At 40.9% G+C, this 18,863-nt stretch overlaps 1 non-coding gene across 1 annotated transcript; it reads right to left on the reverse strand.

Moving 5' to 3' along the window:
• Window positions 1-505: 505 nt before the first annotated feature.
• LOC112768155 (small nucleolar RNA R71) lies at window positions 506-613 on the reverse strand. Its single transcript, XR_003185593.1, has one exon. It is a non-coding gene; the product is annotated as a small nucleolar RNA R71 (small nucleolar RNA).
• Between the last annotated feature and the right edge of the window lie 18,250 nt (window positions 614-18,863).

Below are 18,863 nucleotides of genomic sequence, written 5' to 3' on the forward strand. Positions count from 1 at the left end.
CATTCTTGTTGAAGCTGATCCTGAACCTGAAAGGACTCTGAAGAGGAAGCTAAGGGAAGCTAAAGCACAACTCTCTGGAGAAAATCTGACAGAAATTTTCGAAAAAGGAGACATGGCCGAAAATAATAACAATGCAAGGAAGATGCTTGGTGACTTTACTACACCAAATTCTAATTTACATGGAAGAAGCATCTCAATCCCTGCCATTGGAGCAAACAATTTTGAGCTGAAACCTCAATTAGTTTCTCTGATGCAACAGAACTGCAAGTTTTATGGACTTCCATCTGAAGATCCTTTTCAGTTCTTAACTGAATTCTTGCAGATATGTGAGACTGTTAAGACCAATGGGGTTGATCCCGAGGTCTACAGGCTTATGCTTTTCCCGTTTGCTGTAAGAGACAGAGCTAGAATATGGTTGGAATCTCAACCTAAAGATAGCCTGAACTCTTGGGATAAGCTGGTCACGGCTTTCTTAGCCAAGTTCTTTCCTCCTCAAAAGCTTAATAAGCTTAGAGTGGATGTTCAAACCTTCAAACAGAAAGAAGGTGAATCCCTCTATGAAGCTTGGGAGAGATACAAGGAACTGACCAAAAAGTGTCCTTGTGACATGCATTCAAAATGGACCATCCTGGATATATTCTATGATGGTCTATCTGAGCTATCAAAGATGTCATTGGACCATTCTGCAGGTGGATCCATTCACCTAAAGAAAATGCCTACAGAAGTTCAAGAACTCATTGACATGGTTGCTAATAACCAGTTCATGTACACTTCTGAGAGGAATCCTGTAAGTAATGGGACGCCTCAGAGGAAGGGAGTTCTTGAAATTGATACTCTGAATGCCATATTGGATCAGAACAAAATATTGACTCAGCAAGTCAATATGATTTCTCAGAGTCTGAATGGAATGCAAGCTGCATCCAACAGTACTCAAGAGGCATCTTCTGAAGAAGAAGCTTATGATCCTGAGATCCCTGCAATAGCAGAGGTGAATTACATGGGTGAACCCCATGGAAACACCTATAATCCCTCATGGAGAAATCATCCAAATTTCTCATGGAAGGATCAACAAAAGCCTCAACAAGGCTTTAATAATGGTGGAAGAAACAGGTTTAACAATAGCAAGCCTTTTCCATCATCCACTCAGCAAAAGACAGAGAGTTCAGAGCAGAATCCATCTAGCTTAGCAAATATAGTCTCTGATCTATCTAAGGCCACTTTAAGTTTCATGAATGAAACAAGGTCCTCCATTAGAAATTTGGAGGCACAAGTGGGCCAGCTGAGTAAAAGAGTCACTGAAACTCCTCCTAGTACTCTCCCAAGCAATACAAAAGAAAATCCAAAGAGAGAGTGCAAAGCCATTGATTTAATCATCATGGCCAAACCTACAAGGGAGGAGGAGGACGTGAATCCTAGTGAGGAAGACCTCCTGGGACGTCCAGTGATCAATAAGGAGTTTTCCTCTGAGGAACCAAAGGAATCTGAGGCTCATCTAGAGACCATAGAGATTCCATTGAACCTTCTTATGCCATTCATGAGCTCTGATGAGTATTTTTCTTCTGAAGAGAATGAAGATGTTACTGAAGAGTAAGTTGCCAAGTACCTTGGTGCAATCATGAAGCTGAATGCCAAATTATTTGGTAATGAGACTTGTGAAGATGAACCTCCCTTGCTCACCAATGAACTGAGTGATCTGGATCAACTAACATTGCCTCAGAAGAAACAGGATCCTGGAAAGTTCTTAATACCCTGCAAAATAGGCACCATGACCTTTGAGAAAGCTCTATGTGACCTTGGGTCAGGGATAAACCTCATGCCACTCTCTGTAATGGAGAAACTTGGGATCTTTGAGGTGCAAGCTGCCAGAATCTCATTAGAGATGGCAGACAACTCAAGAAAACAGGCTTATGGACAAGTAGAGGACGTGTTAGTAAAGGTTGAAGGCCTTTACATCCCTGCTGATTTCATAATCCTAGACACTGGGAAGGAAGAGGATGAATCCATCATCCTTGGAAGACCCTTCCTAGCCACAGCAAGAGTTGTGATTGATGTGGACAGAGGAGAATTGGTCCTTCAACTGAATGAGGACAACCTTGTATTTAAGACTCAAGGATCTCCTTCTGTAACCATGGAGAGGAAGCATGAAAAGTTTCTCTCACTGTAGAGTCAACCAAGGCCCCCACAGTCAAACTCTAAGTTTGGTGTTGGGAGGCCACAACCAAACTCTAAGTTTGGTGTTGAACCCCCACATTCAAACTCTAAGTTTGGTGTTGGGAGGTCCCAACAATGCTCTGAACATCTGTAAGGCTCCATGAGAGCTCATTGTCAAGCTATTGACGTTAAAGAAGCGCTTATTGGGAGGCAACCTAATGTTATTTAATCATATCTATTTTATTTTCTTTTTGTTATTTCGTGTTTTATTAGGTTGATGATCATGTGAAGTCATAAAAACTACTGAAAAATCAAAAACAGAATGAAAAACAGCATTAAAAATAGCACACCCTGGAGGAGAGCAGTCTGGCGTTTAAACGCCAGAAACAAGCATCAACATGGCGTTAAACGCCAGAAACAAGCAATATTTGGGCGTTTAACACCAGAAACAAGCAGCAATCTGGCGTTAAACACCAGGATTGCACAGCAAGGGTATTTTACACGCCTAATTGGAGCAGGGATGTTAAGTCCTTGACCCCACTTGATCTGTGGACCCCACAGGATCCCTACATCTTCTTCTCTCCTCTTCACACCTTTTCATAACTCTCTTCCCCAAATACCCTTCACCAATCACCTCAATCACTCTTTCCCATCACCTCTTCACCACTCACATCCATCCTCTCTTCCCCATAAACCCCACCTACCTTCAAAATTCAAACTAATTTCCCTCCCAAACCCAACTCTAATGGCCGAACCCTACACCCTCCTCACTCATATATAAACCCCTAACTCCTTCTTCATTTTCACACAACACAACCCTCTCTTCTTCTCCTTGGCCGAATACATCTTCTTCCGCCATCTCCTCCATTTTCTTCCTCTTCTACTACTTTCTTTCATTCTTTTTTTGCTCGGGGACGAGCAAAGATTTTAAGTTTGGTGTGGTAAAAGCATTGCTTTTTGTTTTTCCATAACCATTTATGGCACCTAAGGCCAGAGAAACCTCTAGAAAGAGGAAAGGGAAGGCAATTGTTTCCACCTCTGAGTCATGAGAGATTGAGAGATTCATCTCAAAGGTCTATCAAGACCACTTCTACGAAGTTGTGGCCAAGAAGAAAGTGATCCCTGAGGTTCCTTTCAAGCTTAAAAAGAATGAGTATCCGGAGATCCGACATGAGATCCGAAGAAGAGGTTGGGAAGTTCTCACCAACCCCATTCAACAAGTCAGGATCCTAATGGTTCAAGAGTTCTATGCAAACGCATGGATTACTAGAAACCATGATCAAAGTGTGAACCCGAATCCAAAGCATTGGCTTACTATGGTTTGGGGAAAATACTTAGATTTCAGTCCGAAAAATGTAAGGCTGGCGTTCAACTTGCCAATGATGGAAGAGAACGCACACCCCTACACAAGAAGGGTCAACTTTGATCAAAGGTTGGACCAAGTCCTCATAGACATATGTGAGGAAGGAGCTCAATGGAAAATTGACTCAAGAGGCAAGCCGGTTCAATTAAGAAGGCATGACCTCAAACCAGTGGCTAGGGGATGGCTAGATTTCATTCAACGCTCAATCATTCCTACTAGTAACCGGTCTGAAGTTACTATAGACCGGGCCATCATGATCCATAGTATCATGATTGAAGAGGAGGTGGAAGTTCATGAGATTATACCTCAAGAACTTTACAAGGTGGCTGACAAGTCCTCCACTTGGGCAAGGTTAGCCTTTCCTCACCTCATATGCCACCTCTGCAATTCGGCTGGAATTGACATAGAGGGAGACATCCTCATTGAAGAGGACAAGCCCATCACTAAGAAAAGGATGGAGCAAACAAAAGATCATGGACCTCAACAAGAGTATGAGGAAATTCCTCACCATGAAGTCCCTGAGATGCCTCAGGGGATGCACTTTCCTCCACAAAACTATTGGGAGCAAATCAACATCTCCCTAGGAGAATTAAGTTCTAATATGGGACAACTAAGGGTGGAGCACCAAGAGCATTCCATCATCCTCCATAAAATTAGAGAAGATCAAAGAGCTATGAGGGAGGAGCAACAAAGACAAGGAAGAGACATAGACGAGCTCAAAAGCACCATTGGTCCTTCAAGAAGAAGAAGACGCCACGCTAACTAAGGTGGACTCATTCCTTAATCTCCTTGTCTATTTATTTTCTGTTTTCGGTTTCCATGCTTCATGTTTAATTATGTTTGTGTCTTTACTAGATGATCATTAGTGTTTAAGTGTCTATGTCTTAAAGCTATGAATGTCCTATGACTCCATCGCCTCTCTTAAATGAAAAATGTTTTAATTACAAAAGAACAAGAAGTACAGGGTTTCGAATTCATCCTTGAAACTATTTTAATTATTTTGATGTGGTGACAATACTTTTTGTTTTCTGAATGAATGCTTGAACAGTGCATATGTCTTTTGAAGTTGATGTTTATGAATGTTAAATATGTTGACTCTTGAAAGAATGATGAAAAGGAGAAATGTTATTTGATAATCTGAAAAATCATAAAAATGATTCTTGAAGCAAGAAAAAGCAGTGAATACAAAAGCTTGCAGAAAAAAAAAAGAAAAAAATGCGAAAAAAAAAGAGAAAGAGAAAGAAAAAGCAAGCAGAAAAAGCCAAAAGCTCTTAAAACTAAAAGGCAAGAGCAAAAAGCCAATAGCCCTTAAAACTAAAAGGCAAGGGTAATAAAAAAGGATCAAAGGCTTTGAGAATCAGTGGATAGGAGGGCCTAAAGGAATAAAATCCTGGCCTAAGCAGCTAAACCAAGCTGTCCCTAACCATGTGCTTGTGGCGTGAAGGTGTCAAGTGAAAACTTGAGACTGAGCGGTTAAAGTCGAGGTCCAAAGCAAAAGAAGAGTGTGCTTAAGAACCCTGGACACCTCTAATTGGGGACTTTAGCAAAGCTGAGTCACAATCTGAAAAGGTTCACCCAGTTATGTGTCTGTGGCATTTATGTATCCGGTGGTAATATTGGAAAACAAAGTGCTTAGGGCCACGGCCAAGACTCATAAAGTAGCTGTGTTCAAGAATCAACATACTGAACTAGGAGAATCAATAACACTATCTGAATTCTAAGTTCCTATAGATGCCAATCATTCTGAACTTCAATGGATAAAGTGAGATGCCAAAACTATTCAAGAGGCAAAAAGCTACAAGTCCCGCTCATCTGATTGGAGCTAAGTTTCATTGATATTCTGGAATTTATAGTATATTCTCTTCTTTTTATCCTATTTGATTTTCAGTTGCTTGGGGACAAGCAACAATTTAAGTTTGGTGTTGTGATGAGCGGATAATTTATACGCTTTTTGGCATTATTTTTACATAGTTTTCAGTATGATTTAGTTAGTTCTTAATATATTTTTATTAGTTTTTGATTAAAAATCACATTTCTGGACTTTACTATGAGTTTGTGTATTTTTCTGTGATTTCAGGTAATTTCTGGCTGAAATTGAGGGACCTGAGCAAAAATCTGATTCAGGCTGAAAAAAGACTGCAGATGCTGTCGGATTCTGACCTCTCTGCACTCAAAGTGGATTTTCTGGAGCTACAGAACTCCAAATGGCACGATCTAAATTGCGTTGGAAAGTACACATCCAGGGCTTTCCAGAAATATATAATAGTCTATACTTTGCATGAGTTTAGATGACGCAAACTGGCGTTCAACGCCAGTTTCATGCTGCATTCTGGAGTTAAACGCCAGAAATAGGTTGCAAAGTGGAGTTAAACGCCAGAAATAGGTTACAGACTGGCGTTCAACTCCAAGAAAAGCCTCTACACGTGTAAAGCTCAATTCTCAGCCCAAGCACACACCAAGTAAGCTCCGGAAGTGGATTTCTGCATCAATTACTCATCTTTGTAAACCCTAGTAACTAGTTTAGTATAAATAGGACTTTTTACTATTGTATTTAAATCTTTAGTTTCATCTTTAGATCACGTTTGGGGGCTGGCCTCTCGACCATGCCTGGACCTTCATCACTTATGTATTTTCAACGGTAGAGTTTCTACACACCATAGATTAAGGTGTGGAGCTCTGCTGTTCCTCATGAATTAATACAAAGTACTATTGTTTTTCTATTCAATTCAAGCTTATTCCTATTCTAAGATATTCATTCGCACCCAAGAACATGATGAATGTGATGATTATGTGACGCTCATCACCATTCTCACTTATGAACGCGTGCCTGATGAGCGGATATTTTATACGCTTTTTGGGGTTAATTTCATATAGTTTTGGAATTGTTCTAGTTAGTTTTTAGTCTATTTTCATTAGTTTTTAGGAAAAATTCATATTTCTGGAATTTACTATGAGTTGTGTGTTTTTCTGTAATTTCAGGTATTTTTCTGGCTGAAATTGAAGGAGCTGAGCAAAAATCTGATTCAGGCTGAAAAAGGACCGCTGATGCTGTTGGATTCTGACCTCCCTGCACTAAAAATGAATTTTCTGGAGCTACAGAACTCGAAATGGCATGCTTCCAATTGAGTTAGAAAGTAGACATCCAGGGCTTTCCAGCAATATATAATAGTTCATACTTTACATAAGGATAAATGACGTAAACTTGCGTTCAACGCCAGTTCTCTGCCCAATTCTGGCGTCCAGCGCCAGAAAAGGATCAAAAGCTGGAGTTGAACGCCCAAACTGGCACAAAAACTGGTGTTCAACTCCACAAATGGCCTCTGCACGTGGATTGCTTAATTCTCAGCCCCAGCACACACTAAGTGGGCCCCAGAAGTGGGCCTCTGCATCATCCATCATAGTTTACTCATTTGTTGTAAACCTAGGCTACTAGTTTAGTATTTAAACAACTTTTAGAGACTTATTTTGTATCTCATGACATTTTAAATCTAAACTTTATATTCTCTGACGGCATGAGTCTCTAAACCCCATTGTTGGGGGTGAGGAGCTCTGCTGTGTCTCGATGAATTAATGCAAGTATTTCTGTTTTCCATTCAAACACGCTTGTTCCTATCTAAGATGTTCATTCGCGCTTAACTGTGATGAAGGTGATGATCCGTGACATTCATCACCTTCCTCAAACCATGAACGTGTGCCTGACAACCACCTCCGTTATATATCCGATTGAATGAGCATCTCTTAGATTCTTTAATCAGAATCTCCGTGGTATAAGCTAGAACTGATGGCGGCATTCATGAGAATTCGGAAAGTCTAAACCTTGTCTGTGGTATTCCGAGTAGGATTCAAGGATTGAATGACTGTGACAAGCTTCAAACTCCTGAAGGCTGGGCGTTAGTGACAGACGCAAAAGGATAGTAAATCCTATTCCTACCGGATCGAGAACCAACCGGTGATTAGCCGTGCTGTGACAGAGCGCGTGAGCGTAGTTTTCACTGGAAGGAAGGAAGGTAGCCATTGACAACGGTGATCCACCAACACACAGCTTGCCATAGGAGGACGTGCGTGCGTGAACAAGAAGACAGAGGAAAGCAGAGATTCAGAAGACAAAGCATCTCCAAAACTCCAACATATTCTCCATTACTGCATAACAAGTAACCTTTGATCCATGCCCTATTGTTTATTTGCAATTCAACTGATAAACATAATTGACTTCCTGACTAAGATTTACAAGATAACCATAGATTGCTTCAAACCAACAATCTCCGTGGGATTCGACCCTTACTCACGTGAGGTATTACTTGGACGACACAGTGCACTTGCTGGTCAGTGGTACGAGTTGTGAAAAGTGTGATTCACAATTCGTGCACCAAGTTTTTGGTGCCGTTGCCGGGGATTGTTCGTGTTTGAACAACTGACGGATTATTTTGTTGCTTAGATTAGGAAAAATTTCCTTTTTCTTGTTTGTTTAGAGTCTCTTATTATTGTCGTGTTAAAATTTTAGAATCCTTATTTTCTTTTTAAAAATAGTTTTCAAAAATAATTTCTCTATTAGATCCTGTGCCAAACTTTAAGTTTGGTGTTTTCTTGTTGATTTTCGTTAAAATTTTCGAAAATTTTGGTTTGGTTTTCTAAAAATTTTAAGTTTGGTGTTCTTTCTTCGTGTTCTTGAGTTTTCCTTGTGACTTGATCTTAAAATTTTTAAGTTTGGTGTTCCTTGGTGTTTTCCCTCCAAAATTTTCGAAAATAGGGAGCATTAGATCTAAAAATTTTAAATCTTGTGCTATCTTTTTTTTTTTTCTTTCCTCTTAAAAATCAAAAATATCTTTTCTCTTTTTTTTAAAAAAACAAATTTTCGAAATATATTTCTAAAATTCAGATTTTTTATTTCAAAATTTAAAACTTTTTTTTTCAAAATCATCATATCCTTTTCAAAACTTCCCAACCACTTTCTCTCTCCTCAGTTTTTCGAAAATCTTCACTCAATTTTTATTTATTCTATTTTAATTTATTTCATTTTCGAAATAAATATATAAATAAATAAATAAAAATATTTTTCCTATTTTACATCATCTCCCTTTCTCCATCATGGATCTAAGTGGAAATGAACAGTCCAGGAGGACTCTGGGGTCATATTCAAACCCCTCTACTGCTTCATATGGGAGTAGTATCTGCATACCCTCCATTGGAGTCAGTAGCTTTGAGTTGAATCCTCAGCTCATTGTCATGGTGCAGCAAAGCTGCCAGTATTCCGGTCTTCCACAGGAAGAACCTACAGAATTTCTGGCACAATTTTTACAAATTGCTGACACAGTACATGATAAGGAAATAGATCAGGATGTCTACAGACTATTACTGTTTCCATTTACTGTAAAAGATCAAGCTAAGAGGTGGTTAAATAACCAACCTAAGGCCAGCATAAGGACATGGAAACAGCTGACAGAAAAATTCCTGAATCAATATTTCCCTCCAAAAAGGATGACACAACTAAGGCTGGACATCCAAGGCTTTAAACAAGAAGATAATGAATCTCTTTATGATGCCTGGGAGAGATACAGAGAGATGCTACAAAAATGCCCCTCTGAAATATTTTCAGAGTGGGTTCAGTTAGACATCTTCTACTATGGGCTTGCAGAAGGAGCTCAGATGTCTCTAGATTACTCAGCTGGTGGATCCATCCACATGAGAAAGACAATTGAAGAGGCTCAAGAGCTCATTGATATAGTTGCCAGGAATCAGCATCTGTACCTAAGCAGCAACCCTTGCATGAATGAAGAGGTTAAAACAGTAACTGCTGAACCCAGTCTTGTAAAATAAGCTGCTGAATTCAATCAGCAATTGGACTTTCTAACAAAGCAGCTAGCCGAATTTAAAGACAGGTTACAAGAGACAAGGATGGCTAATATACATATGGACGAACAGTTTAAGCAAACAAAGCAGCAGCTGTCAAAGCAAATAGCAGAGGAATGCCAAGCAGTTCAACTAAGAAGTGGGAAAACATTAAATACCCCACCTCAAGGCAGCAAAAAGCTAAGAAATGAGCAAACCACCCAAAATTCACCTGAGGACAGTAAGAGCCCAGGGAAAAATAATTCTGGTGCTAAAACGCCAGAAAATTGGTGGAAGGCTGGCGCTGAATGCCCAGACCATGGCCAAAACTGGCGTTCAACGTCAGAAATACAGCAGGACTGGCGTTCAACGCCAGAAATGGGCAAGGATCTGGCGTTGAACACCCAAAATGGGCAGGATCTGGCACTGAACGCCCAAAAAGGGCACAGTTCTGGCGTTCAGACGCCAGGAGCAGACAAGGAGCTGGCGTCCAGTTTCACTCCAGCTTCTAACTCTGGCACTCAAGTGCCAGTGAGGGATCAGACACACACAAATGCTGATAACAACCCCTCTAAAAAGGCTTCTTCAACCACTTCTGTAGGCAATAAACCTGCAGCAACTAAGGTTGAAGAATATAAAACCAAGATACCTTATCTTCAAAAACTCCAGAAGGAGGAGCAGGATAAGCAATTTGCTCGCTTTGCAGATTACCTCAGGACTCTTGAAATAAAGATTCCATTTGCAGAAGCACTTGAGCAAATACCTTCTTATGCCAAGTTCATGAAAGAGATCTTGAGTCATAAGAAGGATTGGAGAGAAACAGAAAGAGTTCTCCTCACTGAAGAATGCAGTGCAGTCATTCTGAAGAGCTTTCCTGAAAAGCTTAAAGACCCTGGGAGCTTTCTGATACCATGCATATTAGAAGATAATTGCACCAAGACAGCTTTATGCGATCTTGGGGCAAGCATCAACCTAATACCTGCATCCACTATCAGGAAGCTTGGCTTAACTGAAGAAGTTAAACCAACCCGGATATGTCTCCAACTTGCTGATGGTTCCACTAAATAGCCATCAGGCGTGATTGAGGACATGATTGTCAGAGTTGGGCCATTCGCCTTTCCCACTGACTTTGTTGTGCTGGAAATGGAGGAGCACAAGAGTGCTACTCTCATTCTAGGAAGACCCTTCCTAGCAACTGGACGATCCCTCATTGACGTCCAACAGGGGGAAATAACCCTGAGAGTCAACGATGATGAGTTCAAGTTGAATGCTGTCAAAGCCATGCAGCATCCAGACACATCAACAGACTGCATGAAAGTTGATCTTATTGACTCTTTGGTAGAAGAGATCAACATGGCTGAGAGTCTCGAATCAGAGTTGGAAGACATCTTTAAAGATGTTCAGCCTGATTTGGAGGATTCAGGGGACATGAAAGAGCCTCTGAACTTTCTTTTGAAAGAGGAAAAACCTCCTAAACCCGAGCTTAAGCCACTACCACCATCCTTGAAATATGCATTTCTGGGAGAAGGTGACACTTTTCCAGTGATCATAAGCTCTGCTTTAAATTCACAGGAAGAGGAAGCACTTATTCAAGTGCTAAGGACACACAAGACAGCTCTTGGGTGGTCCATAGGTGACCTTAAGGGCATAAGCCCAGCTAGATGCATGCACAAAATCCTATTGGAGGATAATGCCAAACCAGTGGTTCAACCACAGAGGCGGCTAAATCCAGCCATGAAGGAAGTGGTGCAGAAAGAGGTCACCAAGTTACTAGAGGCTGGGATTATTTATCCTATTTCTGATAGCCCCTGGGTGAGCCCTGTTCAAGTCGTCCCAAAAAAGGGAGGCATGACAGTAATTCATAATGAAAAAAATGAACTGGTTCCTACAAGAACAGTTACGGGGTGGCGCATGTGTATTGACTACAGAAGGCTCAATACAGCCACCAGAAAGGATCATTTTCCTTTACCATTCATAGACCAGATGCTAGAAAGACTAGCAGGTCATGATTATTACTGCTTTTTGGATGGCTACTCAGGTTATAACCAGATTGCATTAGATCCCCAGGATCAAGAGAAAACAGCATTCACATGTCCATCCGGAGTGTTTGCTTATAGAAGGATGCCATTTGGGCTATGTAATGCGCCTGCAACCTTCCAGAGATGCATGCTCTCTATTTTCCCTGACATGGTGGAAAAATTTCTGGAAGTCTTCATGGATGACTTCTCAGTATATGGAGACTCATTCAGCTCCTGTCTTGATCACCTGAAACTTGTTCTAAAAAGATGCCAAGAGACCAACCTAGTTTTAAACTGGGAAAAGTGTCACTTCATGGTGACTGAAGGAATTGTTCTTGGGCATAAAATCTCAAACAAGGGAATAGAGGTGGATCAAGCAAAAATAGAGGTAATTGAAAAATTACCACCACCTGCCAATGTTAAGGCAATCAGAAGCTTTCTGGGGCATGCAAGATTCTATAGGAGGTTTATAAAGGATTTTTCAAAAATCGCAAAACCTCTAAGCAATCTGCTAGCTGCTGACACGCCATTTGTGTTTGACACAGAGTGCCTGCAGGCGTTTGAAACGCTGAAAGCTAAGCTGGTCACAGCACCAGTCATTTCTGCACCAGACTGGACGTTACCATTTGAGCTAATGTGTGATGCCAGTGATCATGCCATAGGTGCAGTATTGGGACAGAGGCATGAAAAGCTTCTGCATGTCATTTATTATGCCAGTCGCATTCTAAATGATGCCCAGAAAAATTACACAACCATAGAAAAAGAATTACTTGTAGTGGTTTATGCCATTGACAAGTTCAGATCATACTTAGTAGGATCCAAAGTGATTGTGTATACGGACCATGCTGCTCTTAAATATCTACTCACAAAGCAGGATTCAAAACCCAGGCTCATCAGATGGGTATTGCTTCTGCAAGAGTTTGATATAGAAATAAGAGACAGAAAAGGGACAGAGAACCAAGTGGCTGATCATCTGTCCCGGATAGAGCCAGTGGAAGGGACGTCCCCCCCCTTTCTTGAGATCTCTGAAACGTTTCCTGATGAGCATTTATTTGCCATTCAGGAAGCACCATGGTTTGCCGATATTGCAAACTATAAAGCTGCAAGGTTCATACCCAAGGAGTACAACAGGATACAGAAGAAGAAATTAATTACTGATGCAAAGTACTACTTGTGGGATGAACCTTATCTCTTTAAGAGATGTGCAGACGGAATTATCCGTAGGTGTGTGCCTAGAGAAGAAGCACAGAGGATCCTGTGGCATTGCCACGGATCTCAATATAGAGGCCATTTCGGAGGTGAGCGAACAGCCACCAAGGTCCTCCAATGTGGCTTCTATTGGCCCACACTCTATAAAGATTCCCGAGAGTTTGTACGTAACTGTGACAGTTGCCAAAGAGCTGGTAATCTGCCTCATGGTTACGCCATGCCTCAACAAGGAATCTTGGAAATTGAGTTGTTTGACGTATGGGGAATTGACTTCATGGGACCTTTCCCACCATCATACTCAAACACTTATATTCTGGTGGCAGTTGACTATGTATCAAAATGGGTTGAGGCTATTGCCACACCCACCAATGATACTAAAACAGTGCTGAAGTTCCTCCAGAAACATATCTTTAGCAGGTTTGGTGTCCCTAGAGTACTAATCAGTGATGGGGGCACTCACTTCTGCAATAAACAGCTTTACTCCGCCATGGTTCGGTATGGAATTCGCCACAAGTTGGCCACTCCATATCATCCACAAACCAATGGGCAAGCTGAAGTCTCTAATAGAGAATTAAAGAGAATCATGGAACGGACAGTAAATACCCGTAGAAAGGATTGGGCAAGGAGCTTGGATGATGCTCTGTGGGCTTACAGGACAGCATTCAAGACCCCTATAGGGACCTCTCCATACCAACTCGTGTATGGTAAGGCATGTCACTTGCCCGTGGAACTGGAACATAAGGCCTATTGGGCAACCAGATTCCTAAACTTTGATGCCAAATTAGCAGGAGAAAAATGATTGCTCCAGCTAAATGAGCTAGAGGAATTCAGATTCACAGCTTTCGAAAATGCCAAGCTTTATAAAGAAAAATAAAAAAAATGGCATGACAGAAAGCTGTCATCTAGAATCTTTGAACCAGGACAGAAGGTCCTGTTGTTTAACTCTAGACTCAGGCTATTCCCCGGGAAACTGAAATCCCGGTGGAGGGGACCATATGTGATTACAAGTGTATCACCATATGGTTATGCGGAGCTTCAAGATATTGATTTTGATAAGAAGTTCATTGTCAATGGACAGAGAATCAAGCATTATCTTGAAGGCAACATTGAGCAAGAATGCTCAAGGCTGAAGCTAGATTAAAAGCTCAGCAAGGTCCAGCTAAAGACAATAAAGAAGCGCTTGCTGGGAGGCAACCCAGCCATGGGGCAACAATCCTCTAAGCATTTTGCCCTATTTCTATTTTTATTCTTATTTGTTTATATAGAGTTCATTGGCAACAAGGTAAATAATCATTTACAGAAGACCTCGGCACACAAAATAGAGAAAAAGAGCTCACTGGCAAGAAAACGCCAGTAAAGGTATATTTTGGGCGTTCAACGCCCAAAATGGGCATCCACTGGGCGTTGAACGCCAGTAATGGTAGCAATATGGGCGTTCAACGCTAGAAAGGGGCACCCACTAGGCGTTGAACGCCAGTAATGGCAGCAGCTGGGCGTTGAACGCCCAGGAGAGCAGCATTTGGGCGCTGAACGCCCAAAACAGGCAGTGTTTGGGCGTTCAAACGCCAGGACAGCAGGGAGGAGCCAAATTCATTTTTCCACACGTATTTCCATTTTAATTTCAAATTTTATGTTTCAATGCATGATTTTTACATGAACATGTTAAGAACCCTGATTTCTAAAATCCTTAATTTCTAAAAATCCCTCTTTCCAAATTCAATCCAAGCTCTTTTCAAAACTTTTCTGAAAACAAATCTATCTTTTTCACTCAAAAATCTTTTCAACTAATCCATATCTTTTTCAAATCTCCATATTATCTTTTTCAAAATTCAGATTTATCTTTTTCAAAAATCTATCATATCTTTTCAAAATTAAACTATATCTTCTATCTTATCTTTTTCAACTCAATCTTTTTATCTTATCTTTTCCAATTTTTCGAAAACCCACCCCCCCATCCCTTTAAATTTGGGTTCGGCCTCCCTCCTCCCCCATCAACAATTGCACCTAGCTCTCCTTCTCTCCCTCTCCTTTCTTTTCTTTTGCTTGAGGACAAGCAAACCTCTAAGTTTGGTGTGTTTATCTGAGATCACTAAGATCATGGCTCCTAAAGAAAAACAACCCACTCCAAGAGGCAAGAAAGAGAGCGTTCCAAAACCACTTTGGAATCAAGGGAAGTTCTTATCTAAAGAACATTCAGACCATTATCTTAAAGTAATGGGTCTGAGATCAGTGATCCCAGAAGTTAGATTCGATCTGAAAGAAGATGAATATCCGGAGATCCAGGAGCAAATTCGAATCAGGAACTGGGAAGTCCTAGCTAATCCTGAAACGAAAGTAGGAAGGAACATGGTCCAGGAGTTCTATGCTAATATGTGGCAGACTGACAAGCAAAAACTATCTGGAACTGCCTTCTATGAATTTCGGACCATGGTCAGAGGGAAGATTGTTCATACCACCCCTGACAAGATCAGAGAGATCTTAAAGCTACCTCAGCTAAAGGATGATCCAGACTCCTTCAACAGGAGGATGATGAGAGCAGACATTGACCTGGATAAGATTCTAGAGGACATATGTATCCCTGGAGCCAGGTGGACCACCAACACAAAGGGTGTCCCAAATCAACTCAAGAGAGAGGATCTCAAACCAGTCGCCAGAGGATGGCTGGACTTCATTGGGCGTTCTCTGTTGCCCACTAGCAACCGTTCTGAAGTCACAGTTAAAAGAGCAGTGATGATCCATTGCATCATGATGGGGAAGGAAGTGGAGGTTCATCAGCTGATTTTAACTGAACTCTACAAAATTGCTAACAAAAATTCTAAAGAGGCCAGGTTGGCTTATCCAAGCGTGATTTCTCTGCTCTGCAAGGACGTTGGAGTAAGGATGGGAATAACTGAGTATATCCTAATTGAAAAGCCAATCACCAAAGCATCAATGGAAAAACAACAAGCACAGGAGGATCCCATCAAGAAGATAGCACAGGAATTCCTCCAAGAGATCCCTCAATCTGAATACTGGGAGTATCTTGAGACGTCCGTTACCAAGATACGGGAAGCTATGGAGTAAATAATAAAAGAACAGAAGGAACACAGTCAAATGCTGACCTATATGTTTAAAGAACAAGAGGAGCAGGGGCGTGACTTAAGGGAACTGAAGCGCCAAAAGTCTTCTCTTGTAGGACCAAGCACCCCAAGGATCAGAGGAACCCCTATTCCCCCAGAATAAAGGTTGTTAATTTCCAATTTCTGCCTTAACTCTGTGACAGTGTCCTTATAGAAGTTTACCTTAGGAGTCATATAGTAGTAATTAGTATCTATTTTGATTTTATCTCCAATTAAGCTATAGTTTATTTTTCTCATCATCAGCAAACATAAATAAAGTAGTAGATCTTTTGAATAAGAGGCAATAAAATTTCGAGTTTTAATAAGAAAAATTCTAATTAGTTAAATGTGGTGGCAATGCTTTCTGTCTTCTGAATGAATGCTTGAACAGTGCATATGTCTTTTGAATTTGTTGCTTAAGACTGTTAAATATGTTGGCTCTTGAAAGAATGATGAACATGAGACATGTTATTGATAATCTGAAAAATCATAAAAATGATTCTTGAAGCAAGAAAAAGCAGCAAAGAACAAAGCTTGCAGAAAAAATATATAGACGAAAAAAATATATATATATATATAGAAAGAAAAAGAAAAAGCAAGCAGAAAAAGCCAAAAGCTCTTAAAACCAAGAGGCAAGAGCAAAAAACCAATAACCCTTAAAACCAAAAGGCAAGGGCAAATAAAAAGGATCCCAAGGCTTTGAGCATCAGTGGATAGGAGGGCCTAAAGGAATAAAATCCTGGTCTAAGCGGCTAAACCAAGCTGTCCCTAACCATGTGCTTGTGGCATGTAGGTGTCAAGTGAAAACTTGAGACTGAGCGGTTAAAGTCAAGGTCCAAGGCAAAAAGAAGAGTGTGCTTAAGAACTCTGGATACCTCTAATTGGGGACTTTAGCAAAGCTGAGTCACAATCTGAAAAGGTTCACCTAGTTATGTGTCTGTGGCATTTATGTATTCGGTGGTAATACTGAAAAACAAAGTGCTTAGGGCCATGGCATGGACTCATACAAAAAAGCTGTGTTCAAGAATCATCACACTGAACTAAGAGAATCAATAACACTATCTGAATTCTGAGTTCCTATAGATGCCAATCACTCTGAGCTTCAATGGATAAAGTGAGATGCCAAAACTGTTCAGAAGCAAAAAGCTACTAGTCCCGCTCATCTAATTAGAATCTGAGCTTCACTCAAAAACTCTGAGATATTATTGCTTCTCAACCTATTAGTCTTCTATTTTATTTGTCTAGTTGCCTGAGGACAAGCAACAGTTTAAGTTTGGTGTTGTGATGAGCGGATATTTTATACGCTTTTTGGGGTTAATTTCATATAGTTTTGGAATTGTTCAAGTTAGTTTTTAGTCTATTTTCATTAGTTTTTAGGAAAAATTCATATTTCTGGACTTTACTATGAGTTGTGTATCTTTCTGTAATTTCAGGTATTTTTCTGGCTGAAATTGAAGGAGCTGAGCAAAAATCTGATTCAGGCTGAAAAAGGACTGCTGATGCTGTTGGATTCTGACCTCCCTGTACTAAAAATGGATTTTCTGGAGCTACAGAACTCGAAATGGCATGCTTCCAATTGCGTTGGAAAGTAGACATCCAGGGCTTTCCAGAAATATATAATAGTCCATACTTTGCATAAGTATAGACGACGTAAACTGGCGTTCAATGCCAGTTCTCTGCCCAATTCTGGCGTCCAGCGCCAGAAAAGGATCAAAAGCTGGAGTTGAACGCCCAAACTGGCACAAAAACTGGCGTTCAACTCCACAAATGGCCTCTGCATGTGGATTGCTTAATTCTCAGCCCCAGCACACACCAAGTGGGCCCCAGAAGTGGGCCTCTGCATCATCCATCATAGTTTACTCATTTGTTGTAAACCTAGGCTACTAGTTTAGTATTTAAACAACTTTTAGAGACTTATTTTGTATCTCATGACATTTTAGAGCTAAACTTTATATTCTCTGACGGCATGAGTCTCTAAACCCCATTGTTGGGGGTGAGGAGCTCTGCTGTGTCTCGATGAATTAATGCAAGTATTTCTGTTTTCCATTCAAACACGCTTGTTCCTATCTAAGATGTTCATTCGCGCTTAACTGTGATGAAGGTGATGATCCGTGACATTCATCACCTTCCTCAAACCATGAACGTGTGCCTGACAACCACCTCCGTTCTATATCCGATTGAATGAGCATCTCTTAGATTCTTTAATCAGAATCTCCGTGGTATAAGCTAGAACTGATGGCGGCATTCATGCGAATCCGGAAAGTCTAAACCTTGTCTGTGGTATTCCGAGTAGGATTCAAGGATTGAATGACTGTGACGAGCTTCAAACTCCTGAAGGCTGGGCGTTAGTGACAGACGCAAAAGGATAGTAAATCCTATTCCAACCGGATCGAGAACCAACCGGTGATTAGCCGTGCTGTGACAGAGCGCGTGAGCGTAGTTTTCACTGGAAAGAAGGAAGGTAGCCATTGACAACGGTGATCCACCAACACACAGCTTGCCATAGGAGGATGTGCGTGCGTGAACAAGAAGACAGAGGAAAGCAGAGATTCAGAAGACAAAGCATCTCCAAAACTCCAACATATTCTCCATTACTGCATAACAAGTAACCTTTGATCCATGCCCTATTGTTTATTTGCAATTCAAATGATAAACATAATTGACTTCCTGACTAAGATTTACAAGATAACCATAGATTGCATCAAACCAACAATCTCCGTGGGATTCGACCCTTACTCACGTGAGGTATTACTTGGACGACCCAGTGCACTTGCTGGTCAGTGGTACGAGTTCTGAAAAGTGTGGTTCAGAATTCGTGCACCAGTGCCTGACAACCACTTCCGTTCTACATGAAGATGAGATAGAATGAATATCTCTTAGATATCTAATACAGAGGACCGAGTCCTAGATATTAGAATCTTCGTGGTATAAGTTAGAATCCATGGACGGCCATTCTTGAGATCCGAAAATTCTAAACCTTGTCTGTGGTATTCCGAGTAGGATCTGGGAAGGGATGGCTGTGACGAGCTTCAAACTCGCGAGTGCTGGGCGTAGTGACAGACGCAAAAGGATCAATGGATCCTATTCCAGTATGATCGAGAATCGACAGATGATTAGCCATGCTGTGACAGCGCATTATACCATTTTCACTGAGAGGACAGGATGTAGCCATTGACAACGGTGATGCCTAACATACAG

Source organism: Arachis hypogaea, chromosome 17, assembly GCF_003086295.3.
Source record: "Arachis hypogaea cultivar Tifrunner chromosome 17, arahy.Tifrunner.gnm2.J5K5, whole genome shotgun sequence".
Taxonomy (NCBI): domain Eukaryota; kingdom Viridiplantae; phylum Streptophyta; class Magnoliopsida; order Fabales; family Fabaceae; genus Arachis; species Arachis hypogaea.